The sequence below is a fragment of the Grampus griseus genome (assembly GCF_964374135.1).
Source record: "Grampus griseus genome assembly, chromosome: 17".
NCBI classification, from domain to species: domain Eukaryota; kingdom Metazoa; phylum Chordata; class Mammalia; order Artiodactyla; family Delphinidae; genus Grampus; species Grampus griseus.
Window position 1 is genome coordinate 13,225,466 of NC_139011.1, and position 19,154 is coordinate 13,244,619.

The window sequence follows — 19,154 nt, forward strand, 5'->3', positions numbered from 1 at the left end:
CAATGGAGTATTACTTAGCCATAAAAAGAAATGAAACTGAGTTATTTGTAGTAAGGTGGATGGACCTAGAGTCTGTCATACAGAGTGAAGTAAGTCAGAAAGAGAAAAACAAATACCGTATGCTAACACGTATATATGGAATCTAAAAAAAGAAAAAAAAAAGTCACGAAGCACCTAGGGGCAGGATGGGAATAAAGACGCAGACCTACTAGAGAACGGACTTGAGGACACGGGGAGAGGGAAGGGTAAGCTGGGACGAAGTGAGAGAGTGGCATGGACATATACACACTACCAAATGTAAAACAGATAGTGGGAAGCAGCTGCATAGCACAGGGAGATCAGCTCAGTGCTCTGTGACCACCTAGAGGGGTGGGAAAGGGAGGGTGGGAGGGAGACACAAGAGGGAGGAGACATGAGGATATATGTATACATATAGCTGATTCACTTTATTATACAGCAGAAACTAACACAACTTTGTAAAACAATTATACTCTAATAAAGATGTCAAAAAAAAGAGAAAAAAGATGTTTATAGACCAAAAAAAAAAAGTGGCAAAACACTAGAGAACCTAGCATTTAGGCTGAGGCCACAAAGGGTCTCATTCTCTGAATATAAGAAAGGGGTATTACAGCTATGAATTCAGACCCTGCGGCTGTCACAATGAAAGTAATTCAGCCTAGAAGCAGTGAATCCAGAATACCACTCTGGACTTCCAAAAACAAATTTTTAATGGGGACTTCTATGCATGAGTCCTCTTCCTTATAAGATGTTACGGAAAAAACCGAATGAACTTTCTGGCCAACCCAACACATATATACGTACATACATACATACGTACATAAATATCATGGGAATTAGGTCAGCATAAAAAAATAAGCTGCTTAAGAATACCCACTACTGAGTAGGTAGCTGAGGCTTGAGATCAGACAGACCTAGGTCAGGCTCTGTCACATCCAGCTCAGGTCGTGGAGCTTTAGATTTCCCATCCATAAATAAAACAGTACAAACCTCTCAGCACCTCTCCAAGTAAAGCAAGTAAGAATAGTTAACCTTTATTGAGAGCTAGGTGCTAGGCACTGTGCTAAGCTTTTAACATACATCATCTGAGGCCTCACATTGGCAGTCTATGACATATTTTTTGTGTGTCTGCATGTTTTTTACTTATAGACGTTTTAATATTTTTATATTAGTTGTCTTTATTTAAAACTGAGGAAATGTCACCATTTTCCCCATTTATGTCTTCACTTTTTAAACAATGTCAAAGCTGAATAGCAACTGCCTACTTTAGGCTATACATGCACTCTCCAATTTGCTTCAGGCCCCACCCTGCCCTGTTGCCTGGCACTCAGCCCATTTGCCCATGTACATGGTCTTCTTGGCCCCTGCAGACTTTTGAATTTGCCAGACCCGCAACACATCTTAATCCTTGAAGAAGCTCTACAAGGTAAGTATTGCCTTTTCATTTTACTCGTATAAAATTAAAAAAAAAAAAGTTGTTCTATACATACTAGTTAACTTTCTTCTTTACTTTTTATCCACAAAATTTGGTTGAGTTCCAATGTAGAGGGGAAGGCCTATTCTTAAAATTTTAATTAAATACAGCTAAAAATAGAGGCTCTTTGGTGAAGCTTTTATTCAAAGAACCACAAGTGCTATTCAAAGGGAATTCAAATGTAAAGATAAATCTACCAATGTCCACTCCTGCTATTGAAGGTAGATGAGCCATATCATCCCTTCATTTCAATCAGAGAGCCTATTAAGGTGAAAATGTTTTTACCTTAGATTATATATTTGAACTGGAACTTGAATGTGGCATAAACTGCTGAATGTTTGAAGCAAAAAAGGTTGAGGGAACAAATTTAGGAGGTGGGTTGTAAATTATTTATGGGCCTTCTGAAAAAGGTCAGCATTTTTGTTTAATTCCACCAGGACCTTCTGAAGAATGCAATACTGCTACTCTAGATGCTTCATCCTTAAGATGCCTGCTCTTTATCAGCATCCCTGTCTCCATGGTAATATGTTAGTGCTCATGCCCCACCCCCACCCTGACCTCCACGCCCACAGCGAACCTTAGCAGGAGGAAGAGCCCTCTGGGGGGCCATGCTCTGCAGCTCCAGGACATAAATAACTCCATGGGTGGTTGCCATGGCAGTTCTTCATCCACAGTATAATTACCCCAAGGTGCACTGGAGATGCACTTATGTGCATCGAAACAAGAACAGCTACATTTCAGTAAATCACTCTAGCCAGGTGGTTGCCAAGCTAGTGTTCTGAGAAGCTTGGGTTACAAGGCAACCACAGCCATAATTCATCATTAGAAACAATGGCAGGCCTGGAGTTCATCCTGGGCATGAAGGGCCTCACCAGTTTTATAAAAGAAAGCCACATGTTTCCATAAAAAGAATACCAGGAAAATTCAGATTTTCATGCAGGCAAACCTAGGGATGATGCCTGCTTCTTTTACTTAGTAGTTGTGGGGACTGGTTCAAATCCCTTTACCAATCTGAATATAGATTTGCTCATTTGTAAAATGCAAGTAATAATACGTACCTTATGAAATTGTGAATTTATATGTGACTAGTGACCAACACGCAATGGCAATTATTACTATTATTTTTATAATGGGAGGGAGTCTGGTAAGTTTTGGAATAGAAGATAGTCATCAAATAATTAAAAGACAAGCTCTTCCAAATCAAAAGACCCATTCACCTCTCTTCTCCACACAACCATATGCATATACAGATGTGGCTAGTAGCCACTTACACTCAAAGATATGAGTATAGGCAATATTGCAGATGAGTATAGGCAGACACTCCACATGTACTGTTCACTGTTTAATTCCTCCATCAGACAGTCTACTGAAGTCTAGCACGTATTTTCTTCCCAGTGAATGTCTCATCCCCACACCTTCGTAATAAGAGCAGTATATCTAATCAAGTTTCAAAATTGTATTTTATGAGGAAATGAAACTCATCTTGGATTAATCCTCCTGCTAACCAAAACAAATGTTACATGTCACCTCCAACACTGAGCTTGTCTTTGTCTTCCTGTCAATCCCTCATCACCAACTGTTCTCCATTTTCCTGCCCCTAGGATCTAAGCAAGCATTCTCTCAGTCAAGAACATCAGAAGTGAATGACCATTCTCAATCCCATTTTAAATGGGAAAACAGTTGATCACAGAAGTTATGTGGCAGCCCACACAGTTAGCTAATAGCAGGGCTGAATAAACACAGGTTGTCTGACCTCTACCCTTAATCCATTACTCATTACATGGCACCCGCATGCCTTTCCTAATATTTGTTTAAAAAAAAAAAGTATTATGACATTGGAAACGTGCTTTTGATACTATCAGAATTAGTCTCACTTTCAAAAGTCTCTGATATTTCAGGCAAAGTTACTAAGAAATTCCACTTGTAATGGAAGTGACTGAATTCTTTGAACAATACAGTTTAGCGATTAAGCCTGACATATATGTTGTTATTTCTCAAGCTCAGTCTTTAATTCCTGACACAGAGATGACCTATTTAAGCATGTGGACATCTGCTTCATTTTATTTTAGCTTTGCTGGTAATATTCATGCATGTGTTTAATTTCATGTTTCATCCAAACTGCCCCCATTATACGTTTTTGTAGCAGGTTCTTTTAGAGGGATGCAAGTATCTTTTTTACAAGTTTATCTAGCTTGCCTGAAAGTTTTAACATTTTCATTTTGTCAAGTTTTCCCTGGTCTTGAGGGATTCAGAATTGGAAGAATCATGGTTATAACTCACTGTTTTACAAGAAGTTTCTTTTATAACCAGTCTTCTCATCATTGTCAGAAGTTTCACAACTTTATCCTTCAGAAATGGAAATTTTTATAAAGTGATTTCCTTCGTATTCTAAAGGATAATGTGGTTAAAAGGAAAACTAAGGGCTGAATGTGCAAGTGTTTCTATATCTGGTTTCTAGTTACAGACTTTCCAGTTTTCCTTTGGAAATGGAATCTCTTTGTGTAAATAACCTATGAAAGACATGTTTTCTTTAATGTGAAAACTATCTTCCTGGTAATGAGTAACTTTATGAGCCCTCATTTTTACTTTAAAAATTAGATAAGTCTTTCAGGGCAGTGAAACTACCCTGGATGATACTATAATGCTGGATATATCTCATTATACATTCGTCAAAACCCACAGAACATACAACAGAAAGAGTGAACCCTCAAATAAACCATGGACTTTGGATGATAATGATGTAGGATTGTAGGTTCATCAATTGTAACAAATGTAACACTCTGGTGGGGGACGTTGATGGTGGGCCAGGCTGTGCAGGTGTCAGGGCAGGAGATACATGGGAAATCTCCATACTTTCTGCTCATTTGCTGTGAACCTAAAACTGCTCTAAAAAATAGTCTATTTAAAAATAGGTTAGAATAATTGACATAAAAGCACTTTCCTTGCAGATACATAAGCTATACCCCAAATAAGCTTGTGTTATCTTATTGCTATTTTTTTTTTTTTTTTTTTTTTTTGCTTTATACATAGCTCTGTTCCTAGTTTCTGGCTGTTATGAGTGTGTGTGTGTGTGTGTGTGTGTGTGTGTGTGTGTGTGTGTGTGTGCGCTTTAAATATCTTTCAGTATAAGAACTATGTGATTATGATCTTGTCATCAAATAGTTAATTTGGATGCTTCTAATTGGAATTTGATATTTGATGCACAGGTTGCAATCCTTAGTTGAGATTATAAAGGTGTGAGAGAGGGAAATGTTAATGTTATTATTAAAATTTTCCAAAATTTAAAAAATTCTTTATCATCAGGACTTTGAATATAAACACATATAAATTACAGACAATTCATGGCCATCTTAAGAACCTCTTGATGAGCGCCGCTTTGCTAGTTGCCACATTTAATTATTGTATATTATGTCAAATAATAAACTTGGCTGCTCTTATATAACTCACATGGTAAGGAATGGCTTTCCCTCAAGTTCTTCTGAATTAGTGAAGTTTAACTATACATACTTTTCCTCTAGTATCTTTGAAATTTTGATTCAAAAAGAATTTAACAGTAGAGATTTTGTCCTATTTTTCATGCATTTTACACGATCCAAAATCACATGCAAAACAGATGCATAGTACATATTTATAAACTGTTTGATAAATTCTATGTAAATTTTATTATCTCTTTTGATAGCCTTATCTAACCCAGGGTTTCTCAATCTCAGCACTGTTGACATTAGCGGCTAGATAACTCTTTGTTCTGGGAGGCTGTCCAGCGCATTGTAGAATATTTAGCAGCATTCCTGATCTCTACGCATGCAAGAGATGCCAGTTGCACCCCCCAACTGTGACAACCAAAAATGTCTCCAGACACTGCCAAATGTCTTCTGCCGGGGAAGTCTCCGCAGTTAAGAACTACTGGGCTAACCAATAACTGGGATCACAAAGTTCTCCTTAAAAAAATACATACATATTTATAGTACACATATATATAACACATATATATTATACATATAATTTTTATGTGTTATGCTCAGATGACACTGAGTTCAAGGTCAGGAGATTGATCATGAGGTTTAATGCATTCATTCAACAAGCATTTATTGATTGGCCTACAATTACATTGCACTGCGTAAGGTGCTGAGAGGGATGACACAAAAACATGAAAAGCAACCAGTGCCCTGCAGGAATTTATGATCCTGCACAGTGAGTGAGAAAAAGCCAAAATGAGTGGTGGATTCAGGGTGACACCAGGGATTGAGAAAAGCTATGCCTGAACCTAGTACTGAAGAATAGAAAAGAATGTGGTTAGACAGAGAGGGAGAAGGGTTGGTTCCTCCTATAAAGGAAGAATAACAGGGAGAGTTATTTATTATAGAAGGTTAATATGTGCTAGTCACCACGCTAAGTACTGATTATATCATATTTTCTGTATATGATGTACAAGGAATGAGACAGAAATTAAGTTCTGGATCTAAAATCACAAGACTTTGCTTTAAATCACTACTTACGACTTGGGAAAATACTAATCCTATTTAAATATTAACTTTTTATGTATAAAATGGGAATAATGATATGGTACGTTTTTTTTGAAGTCTGAAAGAGGTGATACACGAAAACCAGCTTAATATAGTACCTACACTAATTAAGTGAATATTTTTATTCTCCTTATTTTTATTATTGTAATTACTCAATTTATTTAGGTATTTAAACCCAGGCCTGTCCGCATTCAGAGCTGTGCACTCTACAATTCACCAAGTTCCCAGAATGCAGGGCTTGTGCAGAGAGCAGTAGAAGCTCCATGTTCTGCCTGGAGAAGACAGTGAACTACATAACAAGGGGTTTCGCCTATTCACAAACAACAGGGGATATTAATAGCTCTGAGCATTGCTCAGATGACACCCCGAGAAACTCCAGTGTAGCTGGAGGAAAAAAAAATAACAGCAAGAGAAAATGTGGTATTAGATGGAAGGAAAATGGTGGGAAAAGTGTAAGCAAATCATGCAAACCCTTCTAGGTGATAATCAGGAGTTTGAATTTCATCCTGAAACCAATGAAAAGTCACTGAAGGATTTTAAGCAGAGTGATATCAGGACCAAACATGCCCTCTGAAAAGATCACCCTGGCCATTTGAAGAATGGAGAACGGATTGGGGTATGAGAAAACTGGGAACTGAGGCCAGTGAGGAGACTAAGTGATAAATAATGGTAGTCTGGCCTCAGCTAGTAACAGAAAGATGAGAGAAGGAGAAGGATTTAAAGATGGTTTTGGTGATAGAATTGATAGGCTATCCTTCAGCTAGTAAGTGGCAAAGCCGAAGCATTTGATTCCAAATCTAATACTTTTTACCATACATTAGAGCTACATTCTCCTTTAATCTAGCTACCTATAAGCCATAGATATTGAGATAGCAAAAATTACTCCATGCCTAAATCAGCATTGCCTCCCAAGAAATGGAAAAAAAACTCAAATTTTATAGTCTTTGGATTTTTTGCTGAAAATAGTATCTGTGGAAAGAATAAAATGAATGATATTGTGTCAGTGATGTCCTCTCTGTACATGACACACGGAAAACATGACTTGCCTGGAATGTGGTATTTACTTCAATGCAACCCATTAGCATCTAGCGTTTGTCAGATGATCTAGTGTTTGCCAGATGATGTTTCTTCCAGGACAAACTTGAATAACTGTGTATTTTTAAAATACACTGAGATGCTTTTGGTTTGATATCTATTATACCATCATCTTAGAATAAAATGGCATTTATGGATGTTTTCCTATAAGCGCATCTTTGGTTAACTTTTCATGGATTTATTGGTTTATTCAACAAATGTGTTTTAATCTAGTTCTCAGCAATGTATTGTATTTGATGCTACTGATAAAATGGAAATACGATACAGTATTTCCACTCTTAACCAGTTTGCCCTTGAGAGAGAGATAAGACAGGTAAACAAGAAATCTCAACAAAGTCAACAATTGGGTGGATGGAGCAAGTATACAGTACTGGCAAAAGGGAAGGACAACTAGCCTTCTCCTGGAGAAGCTGATATTGACATGGAAATCAGAGGAAAACTAGGACTAGCCTGGAAAGGGGTAATGGCAGGGAGAATGTTTTGTGTCAAGGTCAGAGTATATGCAAAGGTCCAGAAATGAAAGGGAAAATGACATATTCGTGGAAAAGCAAATATTTCAGAATAGCTGGAGAGTAGATTCATAAAGTGGTGGCCCACCAGGGGGAAAATCATGAAAGAATTAATAGCCTGAATTCATTCAAATGGCAAGAAGGAACCATGAGAGAATTTTCAGCAGGGAAGTAACATGATCAGGTATACAATTCAGAAACTCCTCCTTGACTGCAGGATGGAGGATGCCTGAGTGGGGATAAAGAGATCAACTTAAAAAACAAGCAAGTCAGCTGGAAGTCTTATGTGTTATTACAGACTAGAAATTATGCATTCTGAGAAAACTGAGTGGATACGGAGAGAAGTAGGCAAATTTATTGTTTTACTTTAATAAACAGAATTATTACTTGTAGTGTTTACACACAGTCTTCCATGGTAATGTTAAACTTACCATTTTCTTCAACTGTCCATCAAAATAACACACTTTGCCTTCCTAAGGACAAGGAAATTCAGTGAAAGTGATTTACTCCTGACTGTCCCATGTCTCTTTCTTTTCATTTTTAAACATCTTTGTTGAGTACAATGCTTTAAAATGGTGTGTTAGTTTCTGCTGTATAACAAAGTGAATCAGCTATATGTGTGGCTATATACCCGTATCTCCTCCCTCTTGCGTCTCCCTCCCACCATCCCTATCCCACCCCTCTAGGTAGACACAAAGTACCAAGCTGATCTCCCTGTGTTATTCAGCTGCTTCCCACTAGCTATCTATTTTACATTTGGTAGTGTATATGTGTCCATGCCACTCTCTCACTTCGTCCCAGCTTACCCTTCCCCCTCCCTGTGTCCTCAAGTCCATTCTCTATATCTGTGTCTTTATTCCCATCCTGCCCCTAGGTTCTTCAGAACCATCTTTTTAGATTCCATATATATATGTTAGCATATGGTATTTGTTTTTCTCTTTCTGACTTACTTCACTCTGTATGACAGTCTCTAGGTCCATCCACCTCACTACAATACACTCAATTTCGTTTCTTTTTATGGCTGAGTAATATTCCATTGTACATATGTGCCACATCTTCTTTATCCATTCATCTGTTGATGGACACTTGGTTGCTTTCATGTCCTGGTTATTGTAAATAGGGCTGCAGTGAACATTGTGGTACCTGTCTCTTTTTGAATTATGGTTTTCTCAGGGTATATGCCCAGAAGTGGGATTGCTGGGTCGTATGGTAGTTCTACTTTTAGTTTTTTAGGGAACCTCCATACTGTTCTCCATAGTGGCTGTATCAATTTACATTCCACACAACAGTGCAAGAGGCTTCCCTTTTCTCCACATCCTCTCCAGCATTTATTGTTTGTAGATTTTTTGATGATGGCCATTCTGACTGGTATGAGGTGATACCTCATTGTAGTTTTGATTTGCATTTCTCTAGTGATTAGTGATGTTGAGGATACTTTCATATGTTTATTGGCAATCTGTATATCTTCTTTGGAGAAATGTCTATTTAGGTCTTCTGCCCATTTTTCAACTGGGTTATTTAGTTTTTGGTATTGAGCTGCATGAGCTGCTTCTAAATTGTGGAGATTAATCCTTTCTCAGTTGCTTCATTAGCAAATATATCCCCCGCCCTGTTCTGAGGGTTGTCTTTTCGTCTTGTTTATGGTTCCCTTGCTGTGCAAAACTTTTAAGTTTCATTAGTCCCATTTGTTTATATCTGTTTTTATTTCCATTTCTCTAGGAGGTCGGTCAAAAAGGATCTTGCTGTGACTTATGTCATACAGTGTTCTGCCTATGTTTTCCTCTAAGAGTTTTATAATGTCTGGCCTTACATTTAGGTCTTTAATCCATTTTGAGTTTATTTTTGTGTATGGTGTTAGGCAGTGTTCTAATTTCATTCTTTTACTTGTAGCTGTCCAGTTTTCCCAGCACCACTTATTGAAGAGGCTGTCTTTTATCCATTGTATATTCTTGCCTCCTTTATCAAAGATAAGGTGACCATATGTGCGTGGGTTTATCTCTGGGCTTTCTATCATGTCCCACTGACCTATATTTCTGTTTTATTTTTATTATTATTATTATTTTTTGCAGTACGCGGGCCTCTCACTGTTGTGGCCTCTCCCGTTGCAGAGCACAGGCTCCGGATGCGCAGGCTCAGCGGCCATGGCTCACGGGCCCAGGAGCTCTGCGGCATGTGGGATCTTCCCGGACCAGGGCATGAACCCGTGTCCCCTGCATCGGCAGGCGGACTCTCAACCACTGTGCCACCAGGGAAGCCCTATATTTCTGTTTTTGTGCCAGTACTTACTGTCTTGATTACTGTAGCTTTGTAGTACAGTCTGAAGTCAGGGCACCTGATTCCTCCAGCTCCGTTTTTCTTTCTCAAGATTGCTTTGGCTATTCAGGGTCTTTTCTATCTCCATACAAATTGTGAAATTTTTTGTTCTAGTTCTGTGAAAAATGCCACTGGTAGTTTGATACGGATTGCACTGAATCTGTAGATTGCTTTGGGTAGTATAGTCATTTTCACAATGTTGATTCTTCCAAACCAAGAACATGGTGTATCTCTCCATCTGTTCACATCATCTTTAATTTCTTTCATCAGTGACTTATAGTTCTTGGCATGCAGGTCTTTTGTCTCCTTCAGTAGGTTTATTCCTAAGTATTTTATTCTTTTTGTTGCAATGGTAAATGGAAGTGTTTCCTTAATTTCTCTTACAGATTTTTCATGATTAGTATATAAGAATGCAAGAGATTTCAGTGCATTATTTTTCTATCCTGCTACTTTACCAGATTCACTAATTAGTTCTAGTAGTTTTCTGGTAGCATCTTTAGGATTCTTCCTAGGCATAGTATCGTATCATTTGCAAACACTGAAAGCTTTACTTCTTCTTTTCCAATTTGGATTCCTTTATTTGTTTTTCTTCTCTGATTGCTGTGGCTAAGACTTCCAAAACTATGTTGAATAACAGTGGTGAGAGTGGACAACCTTGTCTTGTTCCTGTCCTTAGTAGAAATGGTTTCAGTTTTTCACCATTGAGAACAATGTTGGCTGTAGGCTTGTCATATGTGGCCTTTATTATGTTGAGGTAAGTTCCCTCTATGCCTACTTTCTGGAAGGTTTTTATCATAAATGGGTGTTGAATTTTGTCAAAAGCTTTCTCTGCATCTATTGCGATGATCATATGGTTTTTCTCCTTCAATTTGTTAATATGGTGTATCACGTTGATTGATTTGCATACATTGAAGAATCCTTGCATTCCTGGAGTCAACCCCACTTGATCATGGTGTATGATCCTTTTAATGTGTTGCTGGATTGTTTGCTAGTATTTTGTTGAGGGTTTTTGCATCTATGTTCATCAGTGATACTGGCCTGTAGTTTTCTTTCTTTGTGACATCTTTGTCTGGTTTTGGTATCAGGGTGATGGTGGCCTCATGCAGTGAGTTTGGGAGTGTTCCTCCCTCTGCTATATTTTGGAAGAGTTTGAGAAGGATAGGTGTTAGCTCTTCTTTAAATGTTTGATAGAATTTGCCTGTGAAGCCATCTGGGCCTGGGATTTGTCTGTTAGAAGATTTTTTAATCACAGTTTCAATTTCAGTGCTTGTGATTGGTCTGTTTATATTTTCTGTTTCTTCCTGGTTCAGTCTCAGAAGGTTGTGCTCTTCTAAGAATTTGTCCATTTCTTCCAGGTTGTCCATTTTATTGGCATACAGTTGCTTGCATATAATCTCTCATGATCTTTTGTATTTCTGTAGTGTCAGTTGTTACTTCTTTTTCATTTCTAATTCTATTGATTTGAGTCTTCTCCCTTTTTTTCTTGATGAGTCTGGCTAATGGTTGATCAATTTTGTTTATCTTCTCAAAGAACAAGCTTTTAGTTTTATTGATCTTTGCAATCGTTTCCTTCATTTCTTTTTCATTTATTTCTGATCTGATCTTTATGATTTCTGTCCTTCTGCTAACTTTGGGTTTTTTTTGTTCTTTTTCTCTAATTGATTTTGGTGTAAGGTTAGGTTGTTTATTTGAGATGTTTTTTGTTTATTGAGGTAGGGTTGTATTGCTATAAACTTCCCTCTTAGAACTGCTTTTGCTACATCCTATAGGTTTTGGGTCATCGTGTTTTCATTGTAATTGGTTTCTAGGTAGTTTTTGATTTCCTCTTTGATTTCTTCAGTGATCTCTTGGTTATTTAGTAGTGGATTGTTTAGCCTCCACGTGTTTGTATTTTTTACAGGTTTCCTCCTGTAATTGATATCTAGTCTCATTGCATTGTGGTCGGAAAGGATACTTGATACGATTTCAATTCTCTTAAATTTACCAAGACTTGATTTGTGACCCAAGATATGATCCATCCTGGAGAGTGTTCCACAAGCACCTGAGAAGAATGTGTATTCTGTTGTTTTTGGATGGTATGTCCTATAAATATCAATTAAGTCCATCTTGTTTAATGTAGCATTTAATGCTTGTGTTTCCTTATTTATTTCCATTTTGGATGATCTGTCCATTGGTGAAAGTGGGGTGTTAAAGTCCCCTACTATGACTGTGTTACTGTCAATTTCCCCTTTTATGGCTGTTAGCATTTACCTTATGTACTGAGGAGTTCCTATGTTGGGTGCATAGATATTTACAATTGTTAAATCTTCTTCTTGGATTGATCCCTTGATCATTATGTAGTGTCCTTCTTTGTCTCTTGTAATAGCCTTTATTTTAAAGTCTATTTTTTCTGATATGAGAATTGCTACTCCAGCTTTCTTTTGATTTCCATTCACATGGAATATCTTTTTCCATCCCCTCACTTGCAGTCTGTATGTGTCCCTAGGTCTGAAGTGAGTCTCTTATAGACAGCATATATATGGGTCTTGTTTTTGTATCCATTCAGTCAGTCTGTGTCTTCTGGTTGGAGCATTTAATCCATTTACATGTAAGGTAGTTATCAATATGTATGTTCCTATTACCATTTTCTTAATTGTTTTGGGTTTGTTATTGTAGGTCTTTTCCTTCTCTTGTGTTTCCGGCCTAGAGAAGTTCCTTTAGCATTTGTTGTGAGGCTGGTTTGGTGGTGCTAAATTCTCTTAGCTTTTGCTTGTCTGTAAAGGTTTTAATTTCTCTCTCGAATCTGAATGAGATTCTTGCTGAGTAGAGTAATCGTGGTTGTAGGTTTTTCCTTTTCATCACTTTAAATATGTCCTGCCACTCGCTTCTGGCTTGTAGAGTTTCTGCTGAAAAATCGGCTGTTATCCTTATGGGGATTCCCTTGTATGTTATTTGTTGTTTTCCCCTTGCTGCTTTTAATATATTTTCTTTGTATTTAATTTTTGTTAGTTTGATTAATATGTGTCTTGGTGTGTTTCTCCTTGGATTTATCCTGTATGGGACTCTCTGTGCTTCCTGGACTTGATTGACTTTTACTGTTCTCATATGAGGGACGTTTTCAACTATAATCTCTTCAAATATTTTCTCAGTCTCTTTCTTTTTCTCTTCCTCTTCAGGGACCCCTATAATTCAAATGTTGGTGCATTTAAGATTGTCCCAGAAGTCTCTGAGACTATCCTCAATTCTTTTCATTCTTTTTCTTTATTCTGCTCTGCAGTAGTTATTTCCACTATTTTATCTTCCAGGTCACTTATCCGTTCTTCTGCCTCAGTTAATATGCTATTGATTCCTTCTAGAGAATTTTTAATTTCATTTATTGTGTTGTTCATCAGTTTGTTTGCTCTTTAGTTCTTCTAGGTCCTTTCTCCATTCTATTTCCAAGATTTTGTATCATCTTTACTACCATTACTCTAAATTCTTTTATAGGTAGGCACCTATTTCCTCTTCATTTGGTGGGTTTTTACCTTGCTCCTTCATCTGCTGTGTATTTCTGCATCTTCTCATTTTGCTTAACTTACTGCATTTGGGGTCTCCTTTTGGCAGGCTGCAGGTTTGTACTTCCTGTGGTTTTTGGCATCTGCCCCCTGTGGCTAAGGTTGGTTCAGTGGGTTGTCTAGGGTTCCTGCTGAAAGGGACTGGTGTCTGTGCTGTAGTGGATGAGGCTGCATCTTGTCTTTCTGGTGGGCAGCACTGCATCTGGTGGTGTGTTTTGGGGTGTCTGTGAACTTATTATGATTTTAGGCAACATCTCTGCTAATGGGTGGCATTGTGATCCTGTCTTGCTAGTTGTTTGGTATGGGGTGTCCAGCCCTGTAGCTTGCTGGTCGTTGAGTGGAGCTGGGTCTTAGCGTTGAGATGGAGATCTCTGGGAGAGCTTTTGCTGTTTGATATTACGTGGGGCCAGGAGGTCTCTGGTGGACTAATGTCCTGAACTCAGTTCTGCAACCTAAGAGGCTCAGGCCTGACACCCAGCCGGAGCACCAAGACCCTGTCAGCCACATGGCTCAGAAGAAAAGGGAGGGGAAAAAAAAAAGAAAGGAAGGAAGAAAGAAAGGAAGGAAAAAAGAAAGGAAGGAAGGAAGGAAGGAAGGAAGGAAGGGGAAGGGGAAAGGGAAGGGGAAGGGGAAGGGGAAGGGGAAGGGGAAGGGGAAGGGGAAGGGGAAGGGGAAGGGGAAGGGGAAGGGAAGGGAAGGAATAAAGTTATTAAAGTGAAAGATTAAAAAAAGTATTAAAAATAAAAAAATAAAAAAGTAATAAAAAATAAAAACAAGAGGAAAGAAAGAAGAGAGCAACCAACCCAATAAACAAATCCACCAATGATAACAACTGCTAAAAACTATACTAAAACAAACAAGCAAAAAAAAAAAAAGCCAGACAGAACCCTAGGACAAATGGTAAAAGCAAAGCCTCAGAGACAAAATCACAGAAAGAAGCATATACATACACACTCACAAAAAGAGAAAAAGGAAAAATATATATATAAAAGAAAGGAAGAGAGCAACCAAGTCAACAAACACATCTACCAATGATAATAAGCTCTAAATACTAAACTAAATATAAAACCAGAAAGAAATTAGATGCAGAAAGCAAACCCCAAGTCTACAGTTGCCCCCCAAAGTCCACCGCCTCAATTTTGGGATGATTTGATGTCTATTCAGGTATTCCACAGATGCAGGTACATCAAGTTGACTGTGGAGATTTAATCCGCTGCTCCTGGGGCTGCTGGGAGAGACTTCCCTTTCTCTTCTTTCTTCACACAGCTCCCGGGGTTCAGCTTTGGATTTGGCCCCACCTCTGCATGTAGGTCACCTGAGGGCATCTGTTCTTCGCTCAGACAGGACGGGGTTAACAGAGCAGCTGATGTGGGGGCTCTGGCTCACTCAGGCCAGGGAGAGGGAGGGGTACGGAATGCGGGGCGAGCCTGCGGCAGCAGAGGCCAGCGTGACATTGCAATAGCCTGAGGCCTGTCTTCTGTTCTCCCAGGGAAGTTGTCCCTGAATCACAGGACCCTGGCAGTGGCAGGCTTCACAGGCTCCCAGGAGAGGAGGTGTGGATAGTGACCTGTGCTCACACACAGGCTTCCTGGTGGCAGCAGCAGCAGCCTTAGCATCCCATGCCTGTCTCTGGTGTCTGCACTGATAGCCGCGGCTCACGCCCGTCTCTGAATCTCGTTTAGGTGGTGCTCTGAATCCCCTCTCCTTGCGCACTCCGAAACAATGGTCTCTTGCCTCTTAGGCAGTTCCGGACTTTTCCCAGACTCCTTCCCGGCTGGCTGTGGTGCACTAGCCCCCTTCAGGCTGTGTTCATGCAGCCAACCCCAGTCCTCTCCCTGGGGTCTGACCTTCAAAGCCCGAGCCTCAGCTCCCAGCCCCCACCCACCCTGGCAGGTGAGCAGACAAGCCTATCGGGCTGGTGAGTGCTGGTCGGCACCGATCCTCTGTGCGGGAATCTCTCCGCTTTGCCCTCTGCACCCCTGTGGCTGCGCTCTCCTCCGCAGTTCCGAAGCTTCCCCCCTCCGCCACCCCCAATCTCCGCCTGCGAAGGGGCTTCCTAGTGTGTGGAAACCTTTCCTCCTTCACAGCTCCCTCCCAGAGGTGCAGGTCCTGTCCCTATTCTTTTGTCTCTGTTTTTTTCTTTTTTCTTTTGCCCCACACAGATACGTGGGGAGTTTCTTGCCTTTTGGGAAATCTGAGGTCTTCTGCCAACGTTCAGTAGGTGTTCTGTAGGAGTTGTACCACTTGTAGATGTATTTTTGATGTATTTGTGGGGAGGGAGGTGATCTCCAAGTCTTACTTCTCCACCATCTTGAAGGTCCTCTCAAGAAGTAGGCAAATTTTAAAGAGACTATTTAGTTGATAGGATGGGCAGCCATTGGTGATCGATTGAATGTGGTGGGTGAATGTTGGAAGGTATCAAAGACTATAGCCAGGTTTCTGATAGGAGTTAGGTAATACAAGAAAAATGGTTAGGACATGACAAGAAGTTGTACCCTGGACATGTTAAATTTCATCTGTCTGTAGGTCATTTAAGTAGTGATGGACACCAGGTCGTTAAATTCACTGTATTTACAGGAGAGCTCTGTGACAGACTCAGAGATCTTGTTGGCATCAGCATGTAGTGCAGGAAGAATTTTGATTGAATATGGTCCATGAACAGAAGAGTCAGAGAAATGTGACAGCATTGTGTGAATTAGCCCTTCACAGCTATCCTGAGGCTGTAATAATTCCCCTCTCTAATCAATGATACACCAAGCAAACAGTTTCCTAAGGGTCACTCCAATGACCTTGTTGCAGTAATCTATTATTAGGCTTCCACTAATTCCTGTTTACCATGATTCCAATCTGCAGCCAATATGCCAATCAATATCTATATATTGAGTGCCCCATATATGCTCAGCATAATGACTATCTGAATTCTCTTTAGAGTTTTGGATGTGGTAGGCTAGAATTAAGACAAAGGACCCTAGACAAGGTGATCAGGCATAGGAGTCACTTGCAGAGAAAACTGCAATTTTAGGCACAGAAAACAGCAAATGTCAATCTGTAAAAATCAAGATGGGTTTGAAAACCCGAAGAGCAAGAGTGTTGCAGAAACCAGGAGACAATCCCAAGGGTCAAGAGATAGGTAGAACAGAACAGAACATTGTCCAAAACCAGGAGGAAAGCATGGAAGACTCAAGGCGATTAAGGTGCTTAAGCATCCATATATTGACTTCATTGTTTGTCAAGGACATGGTTCTTGGATGGGCCGAATCTGCTTTCTAAGTACTGGCTTGTGGTAGACAGCAAATACTCATATTGGTTAGACTCCTTCATGATTCTAGAACTTTATTCTCAACATTTTGTTATTAAGGCAGTATTTCCACTTATAATAATTCCCCCATTGTCTAAATCCTTTAGACAGGGATTCCTGAAATAATTATAAGTAGATCCCACTTAATGAATACTAATGGTACGTCCCTGAATGGGCATTTGGCCTGCTCTGTCCCATTTAATCCTCACAACTGTTAAGTGAAGAAATTGAGGTTCCTATTGTCACTGGGAAGACAACAAAAACTCTGAAGATCTGCCCGCAAGACTCTGCTTTGCTTTCCTCTCTTTTTTCCTCCGGATACTTCCTCCAACTCACACTTTGCTCCAGCCACCCTGGCCTTCTTCCAGTTTACCAAAGCCACCATTCTCCAGACCCCAGAATATTTGCATATGCTGTTTCCTCAGTCTGGGCTTCTATTCTCTCTTTCACTTTGCTATCTCTCTTAGATCACAGCTCAAGGACAGCTTTTTAGGCAAGCTTTCCCTGCCTTCCCAGTACTAGTCAGTACCTTTGGTCACGCTTTAGAGGACCATACTCTTTTACTGCCAAGCTTTAAGCTCAGAATGTAGTTATACCTTTATGAGCAGGATTAGTTGTTTGTGTTTTTCCACGTTAAACAGACTGTAAGCACAATAATAGGCCTTATTGTGTATTTCTTTGTTCACTATCATATCCCTGATACCAAGCACAGTCCTGGCCCATAGTGAGGATTCAATAAAGATTTTTCAAAAAATAAATAAAAAAGGTAATTTCCTCAAGGTTACAGCTAGTAAATCTATATACATATTATTACATCAAACCCTACAACAACAGAGTTAGTTTTTATTATTTGTAAATCATAAAAATGAGGACTAGAAAAACTGTCACTTATCTAAGATCGAACCGCTCCTCGATCAGTACCAAAATTACAGTTCAGAGCTCCTACCTCCCCGTCCATTTTCTTTTAAAAAACATTAACCCCAATTTGCTCACGTTTGACCTTCCTTTCACCATCTCCATTGTGATAATCTGTGTAGATGCCCAAAGGGAAACACAGACAATAAGTCTACATTCTAACAATATAAGTTTAATGAACTAACCAGGAAAGTCATCCACCACTAAAAGTCCAAATTAACATATTAAAACCATAACTAAAAACATCGCTTCCATCTGGCAACTGTACTTGTCACTGCCATAGAGTGTGGGTTTTTTGCATACTGAATACTTAAAAGAAAATTGAGAATTTCTCAATTCAAAGAAAATTAAGAATTTCTATTGAATTGTGCCAGAAAGAGTCGTAGCTGTGTTGAACATTCTACCAACATTCCTTTAAAAGCATGTACCATCTTGGCATCATATTTAGATATATCTTTTAAAGAAGCTATTGCCTCTATGCTGTAAGCTAATGGAAAGCAATTGCAGTTTCTTTTTTTTTTTTTAACATCTTTATTAGAGTAAAATTGCTTTACAATGGTGTGTTAGTTTCTGCTTTATAACAAAGTGAATCAGTTATACATATACATATGTTCCCATATCTCTTCCCTCTTGCAGTTTCTTTTAAATACCAATTGGGCCCCCAGAGCAGAACAACAATTCAAATCATGGCTATATAGTAACCACTTACATGTATGACTTCCCTGTGGCAAAGTTCTTAGTTAAGCCCATGGATCATACTATTCTGAGTCAGTTGATCCCTCTTTGAATGCTATTGCCTGTGTTTCTACAACTAAATTTACAGAGGAGCTTTTGCAGTAGTACTACACCAACTATTTTATATCTTCTTGATTATTTCTGTTCTCTCCTTTTGCCCACATTGTCAGTACAGACTACGAGCAGAAAGCCCCAAAGCTAATAAATGAGAAATGCACTCCACTGACTCAAAATGTGGTAACACACTGGTGTTATCTAGAGGGTATTTTTTCTCATTAATCTATCTGGATCTTTCACTAATAACCCACTGAAGAGGGCAGCTGAATATGCGACACACTGAATTTTCTTTTGGTACTTTCTAAAGTCAATTGATCACTTTTAAAATCAGAACATCACCCAGCCAGGACTCTTTGCTGAGAGAAAAGCAGTATCTTTATTAGCACTTACCCAAATGACCTCAAAAGCACCTGCCCTTTGAAAAAATTAAATAAAAAGGAAGATAAGCGGAGGATTTGAAGTAATGATAATAAAGACACTTCAGTTTTGGACTCAGAAGAAAACTGATGAACAAGAGCAAAAAACATAAGAAGAAATGGTCAAGAATATTTTGGTGAACATCAGGGAACAGGGAGAGCAGTATAATAAAGGGTTAGGAGGACAGCCTTGAGTCAGACACACCAAAGTTCACTGGTTCGTTCATTTATTAATTCATTTGACAATGGCTGCATGGTATAGTGGTTC